Here is a 13251-nt window from a genome sequence, read left to right as displayed (position 1 = left end):
CACTGATTTGGATTCAGGGAGTAAATTTTGATGTCAATGTGAGTTACCGCTCTGCAGTTTTTCCTAGTGAAGATCACTGATATTAATAAACTATTAGGAAATTATTCCTGCCTTTACATTACAGAGCCATTTTTTTAAAGAAATGATACTGGTATTTGCTGAAGGCGGAGACTTTATCTCGTTTCATATCCCAGCTGCACTTGGCACTCTATTACGTTGTGGGCGTGAAAATCAGTCTTTGTTGAATTAACCTGGCAAGTCTGCCGCTATGTCGCGTCAGTCGTGTCTGACTGTGCTACATCGCACATAATTTTACCGTTGTTCAGATAAGATCAGTCGCTCAGTCGTATCCGACTCTTTGCGACCCCATGAATCGCAGCACCCCAGGCCTCCCTGTGTCCATCACCAACTCCCGGAGTTCACTGAGACTCACGTCCATCGGGTCAGTGATGCCATCCAGCCATCTCATCCTCTGTCGTCCCTTTCTCCTCCTGCCCCCAATCCCTCCCAGCATCAGAGTCTTTTCCAATGAGTCAACTCTTCGCATAAGGGGGCCAAAGTACTGGAGTTTCAGCTTTAACATCATTCCTTCCAAAGAAATCCCAGGGCTGATCTCCTTCAGAGTGGACTGTTTGGATCTCCTTGCAGTCCAAGGGACTCTCAAGAGTCTTCTCCAACACCACAGTTCAAAAGCATCAGTTCTTCGGTGCTCAGCCTTCTTCACAGTCCAACTCTCACATCCATACATGACCACAGGAAAAACCATAGCCTTGACTAGACGAACCTTTGTTGGCAAAGTAATGTTTCTGCTTTTGAATATGCTATCTAGGTTGGTCATAATTTTCCTTCCAAGGAGTAAGCGTCTTTTAATTTCATGGCTGCAGTCACCATCTGTAGTGATTTTGGAGCCCAGAAAAATAAAGTCTGACACTGTTTCCACTGTTTCCCAGCTATTTCCCCTGAAGAGATGGGACCGGATGCCATGATCTTCGTTTTCTGAATGTTGAGCTTTAAGCCAACTTTTCCACTCTCCACTTTCACTTTCATCAAGAGGCTTTTTAGTTCCTCTTTACTTTCTGCTATAAGGGTGGTGTCATCTGCATATCTGAGGTTATTGATATTTCTCCCGGCAATCTTGATTCCAGCTTGTGTTTCTTCCAGTCCAGCGTTTCTCATGATGTACTCTGCATATAAGCTAAATAAACAGTTGGTATTTAAAGGATGACAATAACCACAGGCTTTATAAAAATCAATGATGTTCTTAAAATCTGCAAGGGAAACTGCATGCATGGCCTTTAGCTGGGACTGCTTAATGGGAACATTGTATTTAACAAATCCAGGAAATAGCAGAGCTTGAACCTGCTGGAGATAACAAAAAACTTGGGGCCCTGGAAGCTGCGGGAGGGGTAGTCAAGGAAAAGCAGACAGTTTACTTTGGGAAAGGCAGAGAGTGAGGACAGACAGGGCTAGATGGTAGAGAATCTCAGGTACTTAATATAAAGAATTTCTGAGCTAAGTAAAGAGATCTGGGAGAATTAAAATGTCAACAGTGAACCAAGTCAACTACTAGATGACCTAGGACAGGTTAGGGTTAGGGAACCCTAATCCTAACCCTTAATATCTTTCTAACAATACCTTTTATTTCTTGAATATTGCCTAATGTTCTTGTTGTCAAATCTAACCAAGAATGGTAGAAGAAATACTCACTGAGCACTTTCTAAACGAGACACTTTATATACACCTTAACTTGTTTAATCATTGGTACGTTTCATAGTTGATACTATCACTTTTTTCATTTTACACATAGAAAAACTGAAATTTAATTAGATGGAATAAATTACTCAAAGTGACAAAGCTAAAACATAATCCAATGCTTATCTTACTCTAAATCGCTGTCCTGTCTGCACTGAACATGGGATATATTTGCTAAGAGCTCTGCTTATATTGGGAGGAGCACTGGGCTTGAAGTCAGAAGACTTGGACATAAGCTTCAGTTCTGGTCCTGTCTAAACCCTAAATCCTCAAGAGTGACATAATGTATCGTCTCATTTGTAAAAAAAAGAAATAGGATCATCTAATAACATTATTAAGAACTGTTGATAAAGATGTTCTGAAGGTTATATGTGACTGTAAATGAGGCAAATTATATTTATTAAATACAAGAAGTGTTTTTGAACAATATAAGAACTACATGACAGTTTAGTTAATACCCTTTACAATGAGGTAAGCTACATTTGAGAAATCAGAGAACAAATGATAATTTGTCATCTTATAGAAAGGACTCCTTCTCCCCTCATGAAGCATACAGTTTAGCGGGAAAGACGAAGCTTTTATGAGTAATTAATGACTAATTAATATCATGAGCACATTCTACATGGTAAGCACTTACTATATGCTTTGAAAGGTAATTTTATTTGATTACCAAGATTTTGCCCAAAAGAATTTGAAATCTCTAAGAAGTGATTTTACAAGCCACACTAGATTTTTCTATTGTCATTTTTATTATTTCCATTTTATAGCTGAAGAAACTAAGCTTTAGTGAAGTTAAATTACTCCCTCCCCTACAAAAACACACGTGTTTTCTTTGATAAGTGTTGGATCACATTATACTTCTTTCTTTGACTATTGAGGAAAGATTATAGATGACCTTTATATAAAGACTTGTAGAAAAGTCCAAAATCCAGTGGAACATGCACTTATTTCTCTTGATTATAACATTTATCATTCTGTGTTGTAACTGTGTTTATATGTCTATCTTCCTGAATATTGTGATCTTTTTCGAGGTCAGGTACTTTATTTGACACATGTTTATATGCATAATATTTGGCACAAAATAACAATTTGATAAATATGCATTCATTAAACAAATAAATGAATGATTGAAGAACAATTTTAATGCTAAAAAGGAAAGCCTTTTGCTTGCTAATTCACTATGTAATACGTCACCTAGTGACAAATGATGAGTCTGTCATCCCTATACCTTGCCTGGGTGCCTATTTGAGTTTTCAAAAGCACTGATTTCATACGATACTCTCCCCAACCCTGAACCACTTACTTCCTCCACACATTTATTATGATTCACAAATTCCCAAGGAAAAACAAATACAAAATTTGTTTAATAATGCTTTATTTGAAAGTGTTCAAAATTGCAAATGCACTCCTCTATTTGCAATTTGCAAGTTTCAATTTACATTTTGCAAGTTGCAAAATACAACTCTTATTTCCACTTTTATATTCATAATATTTTCTCTTAAGAGCCTGCTTAAAAACACTTATGTTGCGTTCTTGATATTCATAGACATTTGCTACTAACACATTGATCTCTGCTGCTGCTGCTGCTGCTAAGTCGCTTCAGTCATGTCCGACTCTGTGCGACCCCATAGACGGCAGCCCACCAGGCTCCCCCGTCCCTGGGATTCTCAAGGCAAGAACACTGGAGTGGGTTGCCATTTCCTTCTCCAATGCATGAGAGTGAAAAGTGAAAGTGAAGTTGCTCAGTCGTGTCCGACTCTAGCGACCCCATGGACTGCAGCCCACCATGCTCCTCCATCCATGGGATTCTCCAGGCAAGAGTCCTGGAGTAGGGTGCCATTGCCTTCTCCGAATACACTGATCTCTAGTTTTCCTTAATTTTATGTGTTAGGCTTTTGTTGCACATTTTATTCTCTTATTCCCTTTCAGGTTTTAAGCTTCTTGGTGCCAGGAACAATATCATGTTCCCATCTATTTTCCAGAGTTATCACAATGCTTCATATATAGAAACATCCTTTTGAATGATTGGATGACATTATACTAAGAGTTGAAGCAATTATGAGATATGAGAGATGATTTCTATTACTGAACAACTTTATTCAAAGGGGGAAGATAAGGCCTAAATAGAAAGATAAATTACAATACCAGAAAGCAAAGATTATGAGCCAAGAAGAATAGCAACAGCTGATGTTCAGGAAGCATTATGGGCTGCACATTTATACCTAATGATTCATATTAACCTCATTAGTGTTTGTTTGAAGAATACCTTGAAATATTTCATAGTGTCATATGCCCATCCATACACACAAAAATTGTGTGGCATAACTTTGTAGGTAGGTGAATAAGATAAACTAAAATGTGACCTGACCATCCTCTTTATCTCCCAGTGCATGAAATAATATATTTAGAATAGAAATATTAAATGAAGGAAACATAGCACACGCAAGTATAGTGTTTGTACATGAAAACGTAGTATTTGCATCTGTATTAGTTACCAAGTCTTACAGCATCTCTCGACTGAAAACTCCGCCTGTTGGGCCTGGCAGAGCGCTTCTCACATTATGCGTGCATGCTGTCACGTCAGTCGTGTCCAGCTCTGCAACCCTATCGACTGTAACCCACCAGGTTCCTCTGTCCATCGGATTCTCTGGGATAAGAATACCAGAGTGGGTTGCCATGCCCTCCTCCAGGGGACCTTCCTGACCCAAGGATTGAAACTGGGTCTTTCTATGTCTCCTTCATTGGCAGCCAAGTTCTTTACTACTAGCGCCACCTGGGAAGTCTTTGTCACATAATACTTATACAATGAAAGCTTTTAAATGAATGAAGTGTACAGTAACTACTAGATGATGACTAGTTATTACCTAGTTACAAAACTCTTTTAAACAATCAAGAGTATGGTACAAAATACAATCTATCTATTATTTAATTCAGTAATGAGAAAAAGTATTTTTGTCCTTTACTATTATATGCTCATAAAGGTATTTTATTCAATCTGAAAAGCATTTCTTAAAATTAACACCAAGGGCCAAGAACTGGTCTGGGTCATAAACACCAAACTAATAAGATTTTTCTTTGCTTCAGTTCGGATTTCTTACTCCTGGAACTTTGGCAAAAACAGGTTGCAAAGCCTTGTGAGAAGAAAAATTAAGTACAATCTAAACCCAAGTATGTAATCTCTGTTGGTTATTAGATCTACAAGACTGTTATATGAGTTGCTGTAGTAACTACACATAGAGCATTATAGGCACAGTGTCTTGGTCAGCATTTCAGGTAAATATGCCAAACACGTAAGAGTATCCTTGAAGAATCTTTGAAATGACACCAATGTTTCATTTTTGAGAAAGTAGATTTTAAACTCTAGAATATTTAGATTTAAACATAGAAATGTTTAGGTAATCAGATTATGTATTATTCCATTAATTACTTAGTATTTCAAAACTGTGGTTTGTGATATTTAAGAGAATTTGGTCTATTCAATTAGACTTGATTCTAATACAAGCTATATAATTGAATAATTCAATTACCTACTATCTTTATATGCAGTTTTTTTCTGAAATATGTAAAAGAAGTTAATATTCTCCATAATTACAAATTAAAATTTTAGACTGATGAGAATTAATTTTAAGTTCCTGATAAGATTTGTTAGATGATTGAATTGCCTAAAAATTAACAGAATACATTACATGCATAAATGCTGTTTAAAATGTTTAATAGTATTTAATTAACTAAGTGTGTAAACATAATACTAAAACTATAAAAGATCCCAGAGTTATTGTTAAAATTTATTAGATTTATAAATTGAATAAGATACATATGCAGAAATTAAGGAAGTTAAAGAACAAGTTTTTTCTTTAATTTCTAATTTCAATCAACCAAATAATAATTATAAAAGTTAAAGTAAAATTCTGAATAGATTTTTTAATATATATAAAACCTTCCCTTGCTGCTAAGTCGCTTCAGTTGTGTCCGACTCTGTGCGACCCCATAGACGGCAGCCCAGCAGGCTCCCCCGTCCCTGGGATTCTCCAGGCAAGAACACTGGAGTGGGTTGCCATTTCCTTCTCCAATGCATGAAAGTGAAAAGTGAAAGTGAAGTCGCTCAGTCAGATTTTTAAAATATTGCAACACAGATACTCAGAGAGTTTAGTAAGGTGAAATGCTAGTTCCCCAATGAATACTTTCTCTTCTGGACTAGATGATATCACTTCTCTTAAACTGTCTGGCATTCCTTCTCAGTTTCCTTTGCCAGCTCCTCCTTTACCAGCCCTTTAACTGTTAGGCTACCTGAAGCCTCTGCCTTTGGCTCTGGGTTCTCTTCTTTCTGTAGCATCCCTTGAGGTGATTTTAAACTCCAAGCACCATCATGCCCTGGCAGAAACTGTTCACCAAACGTATTTCCTATTTCCTAGGCATACAACTTAGACCACAAGTCTCATTCTCCCTTGAAGTTAAGTAGGCCTATACTACTGTGTAAGAGTTAATAAAATATACAAGGAAGTATTATATACCACTGCCAAGCCTAGCCCTTAATACTTCCTACATAATCCTCTCTCTATTCACCTCAATTATGTGGCTGAATACACAAGACCTAGCAGAGATATCAGAGGCTCTAGGGAATGGTATAGCCTCAAGATACAAAAAGCATCAATTTCTGAATCACTGTTTGGAGGAATGACCAGCAATCAAGAATGTCTATTGGACTTTATAAAAAAAATAACTTCTAATTTTTTAATCCAATAGATACATTACAGAAGTCAGTGTCACTAAGTTTCACTTATCTCGATAGAATCCTCTAGTTTTTCACATTTGTTGTCTGCCAAGACTTCACACCCAAGATCCAGAATTAAACGTTCCATTGTTGAATTGAGATCTCCACCCGAGTGTCTACCCGGCCACTCAAACTTCACATGAACAAAGAGTAGCTGAGTGACTGACAATCAGTGTTAGTAAGGGTTCTACAGAGAAACAAAGCTAAAAGGCTATGTATAAATATATGGAAGAGGAGATTTATCATGGGAATTGGTCATATGATTACGGAGGTCAAGAAGTCCCACAGTCTGCTGTCTGAATGCTGGAGAGCTAGGAGAGCTGATGTTAAATTTTAGTCCTGGTCTGAAAGCCTGAGAAGGAGTGTGGGGGGATACATCTCTAGTCTTCAAGTCTGAGGCCCAAGAACCACTTCCTCTGATATCTGAGAGCAGGAAAAGATGAGCAAGAAGAAATTCACCGTTCCTTCACCTGTTTGTTCGATTAAGACCCCAATCACACTGGTAAAGATGAATCTTTACTCAGTTTACTGGATCAGACGCTAGTCTCTTCCAGAGACACCCTCACAGATACAACCAGTACTAATGTTCTGCAGCTCTGAGGGCATCCGTTAGTCCAGTTAAGTTGATGTATCAGTCTCTTCACCACCACCCCCAACACCTTCACTTTCCACTCTCCAACATTACCCCATCTCCAGCCAGACTTCTCTGTCGGCTCTATCTGAATAAATGACACCATTCTCCATTGTTGTTCAGGATAAACACCAAAGTCATTCTTTATCCACTTACTTATGAAATATTTATTGAGAGTCTCCTCTGCATCAGGAAGTATGCCAGGTACAGCATATACAACAGTAAACAAAATAACCTGGTAGTTCTTCTCTCTTTCAGTCAAACCTGACCACCAACAGGGTCCTCCTAAAAGATATATACAATCACATTTGATTTTTTTAAATATTTGTTTCATTTATTTATTTTATTTGGATTTGCTGGGTCCTGGTTGCAGCACATGGGATTTCTACTTGCAGCATGTGGGATCTAGTTCCCTGTCTGAGGATTGAACTTGGGCCCCCTGTCTTGAGAACTCAGAGTCTTAGCCACTGGACCGCCAGGGGAGTCCTTCACATTTGATTTCTTGCTTGAAAATCTTCACCTTTACTCTTTTTCCCTACAAAATAAACTGTAATTTTTTTCATCAAGATATATATATAATTTTTTCCCAAGACCTTATACAAATCTATTCTTATAGTGGACACCTTGAAAACCTCATGCTTCTGGGTGCAGTTATTAATAGTTAAATGAAGAATAGATACCTAATTCAGCTTAGAGGAAGATCTTTCTTTGCTGTGGTGTTGAATTGGAGATTGAGGTGGCTGGAAGTGTTATGTGTGTACCCAGTCAGCTTCTGGCTACCACATGTTCACAGAGAACTAAGGTTAACCAGAAACTAGAATAAAGCACATGACCAGGGAGGAGCAGAAATAGTATTAGAAATGGAGTATGCCCTTAACTCCTGACCTTCAAGATCTTGATTCCAGGTTTTATTGAGACCAAGTGTTGTTCCTACCTTTGAGTTCTGAGAGATACTCTTATTTATCCTTGTAATAAACACCTGCCCCTTTGCACAGTCTCCCTTTTCGTGAAACTAACTTTAGTTTATTTTACTTGCAACATTTAATCCTCAATAATTAAGCTCTCCAGCCACATCTCTTATTCAGCAGTACTTCCCCATTCTCCTCTGCTATCACCTATTGTAAAAAACTTGTCACACAGAATTGTAAGTGTTTTCTGAAACATTCTTGGCTGTTTTGTGGCACTGAACTTTGTAAAATTTGTCTCATTGGCCTCAAATGTCCATTACCACTTAACTTTCTGGGAGTGTTCTGGTTACATATTAAGGTTCTTCTCAAATATCATCTCTGCTTTTCACTTTTTCTGGACTTTGGTAAGAAGATGTTTTCATTTTCTGTGTTGCTATAGTACTCCACCTACATATCTGTTACAGTGTGAAGGAAATGAAATCACTCTAGAAAGCTTTTCTTTCATATTAGACTAACTCACGTGCAGGAATGGTCTTTAATTCTGAAAACTATTTGAGTTAGTCTCTATTTTTGAGAGTATTTCTAATGTATAGAAATGTTTGTCTTTAAGCCAATCAAATAGAGTTCTTTAAAAATTAACTTTGGCAATATCATTGGAAGTAGAAAAATATCACATACCTAAACATACATAGACATACATAAATGTACAGGCAGACACAAACAGAGACCTTATGGCTCTGAACTTTTAGCCAAGAAGCAGATAGGGTAGGGGTCCCTGAAGAGAGAAAACCAGATAAGGATTTCTTGATGTAAGAAAAGCAATTTTGGTGATCGAAGCTTGGCCACAACGCTTGTTCTTGGACAGGTCTCAGTAATTAATAATCTTAGAAGAACAAACTAATTCTTGTTATCAGGCAAGAGAAATAACAATAACAATGATAATAAATCAGTTGTAAAGACTGTCACAATGGTAAAGATTAACCAGAAACACATTTTTGCAGAATTGAAATCCTCTTGAGGACTCAATCACTTAATCAGCTGGAACCTAAGAAATGATGATGTTGACCCTTTCTGAACTCCATCAACTACAACTTGGATTCTGTCAAACTTTACCCCAATTCTATACTGAATTCTCCTCTGCTCAAATCCCTTCATGAGTATGTATGTACCCTTAGCTTAAAAGTTGCCCTATTTTGCTGTTCAGAAAGAAACTTCCTTGGGAGAAAGATCCCCAGAATTCTCTGTACTTGCTGCTAGTAATAAATACTTCCTTCTCCCCACCCTTCATTCCCCACAACAAATGGTTGTGCCATTTGGCTGACACCCACCAGGAGGCGAATCCTATTTTTTGGTAACAATATAATAATACAAAACTCACAAGTTTAGAAAAGAGTAGTAGTTGGATCTAAATTGTGTTCGAACTCACTGGGTTTTTTTTTTTTGCAGATCCTGGGGCTCTGCTCTATTTGCATTTTAAAACTTTCCAGTCTTTATTTAAGGGACCTGATTTTTTTTTTTTTTTTTTTTGAAGGCTTTGTCCCTTCTGTTAAAGGCTTTGCCTGTTTTGTGAGTACTCATTTGGCACTTTGACCTGACTCTTTTGAAACTGGGCTGCTTCTATTGGAAATGTGTGCTAAGCCTTTGGTCGGATTCCTTTGGAACCAGGCTGTTCCTACTGAAACTATGCTGTTTAGGATTTTTCTTTTTTTTTTCTCTAGAGTAAAACCTCTAAGAAATGGAATCCAAGTTATCTAAAAGTTTTGATCTTGCCCTCTCATTTCAGAGACTCCAGCTGGTTTTATGAATAAAAACAATAGTCCCTCCTCATGCAAATTTCTATCTAAATGGACCTACTTAACCAAAAGTAATGTAGAACATTGATCTCTATTATGGGGAACTTTTTGAACTCCCCAAACGTACTTTTCTTAAACCTAAATTAGACAGCCATGGCTCTAAAATTGTCAGAACTGAATGGGATGCTTATTTCAATTGGTATTTCAAGGCTTCCAGGTGTTATCAGACATCTAAAATTGTCTCTCTGCAAAATACAATTTTCAAATTAACTGAGGCAAACAACTAGTTGAAGACAAGATGGCTTCTGAGGCCTCTCTCTCCGTCCCCCTGCCCCAGATCTTTTTATCCAGATGCATGGCCTCCATATTTGTGCTCAGGCCCCCCCTCCACCGCCATCTTTCTCTTTCTGTTCTGCACTGTCTCCACCTTCTCTATAACTTCTGCTTCTTCATTCCATTTCTCTCATCAAATTTCCCTTTTTTTCCCCTAAACCTTTCCCCACTTCCTCCTCCTATGGACTTATTAGAACCTGTCCTTTAAAGTTAACTCTTCTGAGCAGCCAAACAAACCCCAAGTTTTTTATGTTCCCTGGACTAAGGCCAAATTGTGAGCCATAATTAAAGAGTTTCCAAAAGTAACGAAGGACCAAACCCTCTCCACAGGTTTGCTGAAGAACTTAACATGGTTATCAAACTTTTCAACCTGTTTTTTGTTTGTTTGTTTTTTCTGATCTATGTCTGTTACTTTACATGCTTTTTGGTGAGAGTCAAGCTAAACATTGGATGAAATTTGTCCAGAGAGAACTTCCTGAAAGAGATTTAGAAAAACAAATTCCTAACTTTTGGCAAGAAGCCAGAACATTCTCTTGAGAAATTGACCCAGCTCTTAGAGTGGCTTTTCTTAAGCCTATTGATTGGAACAAAGTTCAGGTTAGCACACAAAAATCCAATGAAACATCTCATAGCTATTATAATCAACCTGATTTTTTTCAGAGAAAAGTCTCATCTTCCTTCAGATGTTGAATCTACTTGGGTAGTCTTTAACTCTATGTTTGTTAACATGCTGAACTGGCATCTTTCTTTTTAAGCTAAAAGGACCAGGGTGTAACAAGAAACTATGTCCACTCCAGATTTAGTTAACTTGGCAAATCAGCTCACTTGTACTCGAGATGAGTCATATAAGAAAAAGATTGCTGAAATTTTTAATTTTCAACTCCATCAAATGAAGATTCCCAAACCTGAAGTTTCCCAGACAAAACCAAAGTCCTCCTAACTTCTGCTATTATTGCAGCAAGCTAGGACTTTGGAAAAAAGACTGTCACAAACTTAAGTGTTGCAGATACCTTCAGCCATCTAAGATTTTTCAGTGTCCTCCTAATTCCCGATGACCCAAAGGGATGTGAAAGATACTATCTTCTTGATATCCAGAGCCACTTCAAACGATGGTAGGACCTTAGCCACAAATGAAGTGCAACCCACATTTCTGTTCCTCTATGCTCTGCTATGCTTAGTCGCCCAGACCTGTACGACTCTTTGCGACCCCATAGACTGCAGCCCACCAGGCTCCTCCGTCCATGGGATTCTCCAGGCGAGAATACTGGAGTGGATTGCCATTCCTTCCTCCAGGCTGTTCCGCTATATCCAGCCACAAATAAGGTGTAACTCACATTTCTCTCTGGCCATATGTGGGGGGCCCAACCTGACAGTTGTCAAGCCAAGTTCTCAGGACACAAGACAAGACAGAAAAAAGACAATAGCTCTTCCTGGGAAAGAAAGGACTGACAACCAATGAGTATCTGAAAGCAAATTCATGAATCAAAATTCAAAGATCTAATTCTTACCATTTTTTCCTTCAAATCTGAATTTGGAAAGGAGGTAACAATGTAAAATTTACTTTTCTTTCTACCAAGCACCACAGGCAGAGATATGAGAGAGCTGACTTAGGTAAGAATTCTCACCCTTTGCTGGCTTCTGCCAGTTTTCCTAAGATCCCACCTGCAGGCTCTGGAAATAATAGGATGTCCTAGCAGGTCCCATCTTGGTCACCAAAAATGGTAACAGGAATAAAAATTTTCCCTCTACCCTTTATGATGAGTTCTTAGCTGAGACCTCTTTTTCTCTAAGACACCTCATAAATAGATAAGTTTATCTAAATTAAAGTTACTCCACTATGGTCACTGTCCTTCAGAAGTTTCATTGGTAAGGTTAACTGCTTGTTCAGCCTTAGGACAAAATTTACTTACCAAGACTTAACTCAGACCCACCCCAACTCCAGATCCAGTCCAGTAAGTCAAACCCAATCTGACTCTGGCCGATTTCTGGACCTGATCTGGAAAAAGAAATGCACAGATAAAGTCTGGAAGCTAATTATATAAAAGCCGCAGAGCTAGGATTAAAGACGAGGTAACTATCATCTCAGCTTCCCAGGTGGCGCAGAATCTGCCTGCCAGTGTAGGAGATGAGAGTTCGATCCCTGGGTCTAGAAGATCCCCTGGAGAAGGAAATAGCAAACCATTTCATTATTCTTGCCTGGGAACTCCCATGGACAGAGGAGGCTGGCATGCCTACAGTCCATGGGGTCACAAAGAGTTGGACATGACTTCGTGACTATGTAACAACAACAACTCACCATCTCTAGAGACACTGAGAAAGCAGAGAGTTCAGGGGTCTCAGCAGTTACCTTTGATTGGTTGGTTGCTTCTTGCTCCTGGGAGCTTTAGTTGAAGGGAATCTCCTTTGGTTCCCTCTTCTGATACCAGAACCATTAAAATATAAACTCAGGTATATTAAAAAATTTTAGAGTTAATTTGAGCAAAAGTCAAATGGAATCTGGCAGCACCAAACCAGAAGTGGTTAGGAATGCTCCACAGACAGGAGTACAGGGAGAAGCTTTTCTAGAGAAAAGGTGGAAGTGAAGTAAGACGATTACTCCTTGGGTATAGGTTGAGGTTTGCTCCCTGTTTATGACTGGTTGTGCTTAGCATTTTGACTGAAGCATTTATAGGGCTAGGTTTGGCTTTGCTTACACGGGCCACCATGAAATAGGGCCACAAACTCTAATGGCCACTGCCCATCTATCTGTTCAGGACTTTGGATTTTATTGCAAGTCAAGTCAGTATCAGGCAAGGGTCCCTTGCCAATGACATCTCTAATGCAAGTTATTTAGGCTTATAAGGACTTTGTTGTTGTTGTTGGAGTAGTAGTTTATCAAGCAATCGTTTGAGGGCTTAGAAGAGGTTGTTTGTTACCTGTTTCACAGTTTTCTGATACATTGGGGTACTCAATGCCCTCCTGCACTAGAATACTTGTTATTTTCTTCAGAAACATCTGTACTATGATTGAGTCCATTTCCAAAATGTACTATATCTTGGTTAAGAAATTTTATGAGTTTCCATG

The sequence above is a fragment of the Bos indicus x Bos taurus genome, chromosome 29 (assembly GCF_003369695.1).
Source record: "Bos indicus x Bos taurus breed Angus x Brahman F1 hybrid chromosome 29, Bos_hybrid_MaternalHap_v2.0, whole genome shotgun sequence".
Classification (NCBI taxonomy): domain Eukaryota; kingdom Metazoa; phylum Chordata; class Mammalia; order Artiodactyla; family Bovidae; genus Bos; species Bos indicus x Bos taurus.
This window is presented reverse-complemented; position numbering follows the sequence as displayed.